This window comes from Diachasma alloeum, unplaced genomic scaffold (genome assembly GCF_001412515.2).
Source record: "Diachasma alloeum isolate Michigan unplaced genomic scaffold, Dall2.0 Dall_scaffold_00441, whole genome shotgun sequence".
Classification (NCBI taxonomy): domain Eukaryota; kingdom Metazoa; phylum Arthropoda; class Insecta; order Hymenoptera; family Braconidae; genus Diachasma; species Diachasma alloeum.
This window is the reverse complement of record NW_021680580.1, coordinates 338,220-340,556: the sequence shown is the minus strand read 5'-3', so window position 1 is coordinate 340,556 and position 2,337 is coordinate 338,220. Positions and strand designations below refer to the sequence as shown.

The following is a 2,337-nucleotide window of genomic DNA, read 5'->3' as shown; positions in this document are numbered from 1 at the left end:
TGTGACACTGATGAAACCGATGGAGATGACATAATGCTACGCTTCCAACCAGAATATTTAAACAAATGAAATTTCACGAGTCTTCCGAAGTTCAAAATCAAATTGAAAATCGGAGCCATAGTTATGTTGATCCGGAACATATGCATAGCAGATGGTCTTTGTAATGGAACAAGACTAATCGTTCGCAAAATTACTAACAAAATTCTGTACTGTACAGTTTTAACAGGCGACAAAGTTGGAGATGCAGTCACTATTCCGAAGATCGCATTGAATACAAAAGATAACAAAGAATTACCATTTGTTTTACATCGAACTCAATTTCCGATTCGATTAGCATTTGCGATGACCATCAATAAAGCACAAGGACAATCCTTCGATCGTGTTGGTATATATTTGGATGAAGCATCACCAATTTTCAGTCATGGACAATTATACGTCGCTCTGTCACGATGCAGAACATTATCTGGGTTGAGAATCAAATTTATTTGTGAAAATTCGGAGAAATACGTTCAGAACATCGTATACAAAGAAATTTTCAATGAATGAACTCCAATTTGAAGAATTCATATAAACAAAGAGGTTATTCCGATGATACAGGTAGAAACATGACCTGGAACTTTGTGCTTTTAGATCCACAAGGGAATGCCACATATGAAAAATAATGAAATCGGTCATAAACTAAAGAATGAGATGTCATAGAAATTAGAGGTTATATTGAGATGAATCTTGGGCTAGCACAAAGTTTCTGGCCCGAGGAATAGTCTGTAATGCATTCCTAATGTATTTCTCATGTGGATTTATGGATGCGATCACGAATGGAATTTTATTTTTCTTCAGATGGTAAAATCTGTATCATTCATAATGACAAATGCAAATATTGAGAATCCAACAGTTGTTACAAATGTTCAGATTGGACTGCCTATGAGGTAAAATTGGTTGGCAGACTGTGAGGATATATTACAACGTGGANGAATGACAAATGCAAATATTGAGAATCCAACGGTTGTTACAAATGTTCAGATTGGACTGCCTATGAGGTAAAATTGGTTGGCAAACTGTGAGGATATATTACAACGTGGATAATTATGGGTTATGTATAAAAATCAACTCATAAAAACTGATATATATGTTACATTGTATGAAAAATTCATTATTGAAGGAGAAATTTGATTGATCGCCAATTCATCGCCAATTCATCAGTGAGAGTAATCTCATATAATTATCACGGATGAAAATAATCGGAAAAAGTTTGTATTTCATGATGGTTATCAGCAAATAATAATTTTGTAGGAACAATCATGGATAATCATGAGCAATCAATAGCCGAACCGTCACCGAAAGCAATTGACAACATCCCAATAGACATGGATATCGATGATGAAGATTTCAAAGATTGTAAGAATTGAAAGCATTGTATAAATTGTATCAACTGACTCATCAACTCTCTTATTATTATGATAATAACTCACTCTTTATCGCATCCATCTTCCATTGAATAGAAATAATAATATCATGGATTTTATGTTATATTCAAAGGGGCTACTAACGAATTCGATGAAATGCTAATCAACGCTCAATTACATTGGGAAGAAAACGAGAAATTTTACAATGAAGGATGTATGGAAGGGCTATTGGCCAATATTATCAATGGAATTGATCGTCAAAATTTCAGAGGAACTTCTCCCACCGACGAAAATCATTCGAAAAGGTTCACGTGCATAATTCACATTTAGATCATTCAAACGGAGAAATCAGTTGGAAATCAATTTCAATTTTCATTGCAGATTCTGTCGAACAATAATTCAAAAGATTCTTAATCATATCGATTATGGAGAGGAAAGAGTGAATAAAAAAACAGATATTCATGAAATCCGGAACAAAACTAAATCTCAAGCCATAACAAACCAATCTCGGAAACAGACACATGGTGTTAAACGTAAAATCTCCAGCAATCACCACCGCCGCGATTCCTGGAATCTCCTGGAATCACGAAAAAAAAGGAAAACCACTGAGGATGAAGCTTGATTGATCAAAGTGAATGTATAACAATAGACTTCCCTTAGCTCTCCAATCAAAATTCCTAACATAACAAATGACTCGAAAATCTCGGACAGCTAAATTTTTTATGATATTTCAAGAGTTCTATCCAGATATGAAAATCGAGTCGCTAAGAATCTGACGATAACTAACTCTTAATCCAATACATGTCAAAGGTTCTCTTCTCAAGTTTTCAAAATCTTTGGGAATCTTTTCAGGTCGAGGAATTCTGTATTCATACCAGGCGTTGGTATCAAAATTTCTTGAAATATATGGCTCTGGAGTTGGATGGCATTGACG

At 34.5% G+C, this 2,337-nt stretch overlaps 1 long non-coding RNA gene across 1 annotated transcript; it reads left to right on the top strand.

Moving 5' to 3' along the window:
• Nucleotides 1–1,305: 1,305 nt before the first annotated feature.
• LOC107042310 lies at nt 1,306–2,032 on the top strand. Its single transcript, XR_001461149.1, has 3 exons — nt 1,306–1,395; nt 1,537–1,708; nt 1,785–2,032. It is a non-coding gene; the product is annotated as an uncharacterized LOC107042310 (long non-coding RNA).
• The last annotated feature ends 305 nt before the right edge of the window (nt 2,033–2,337 follow it).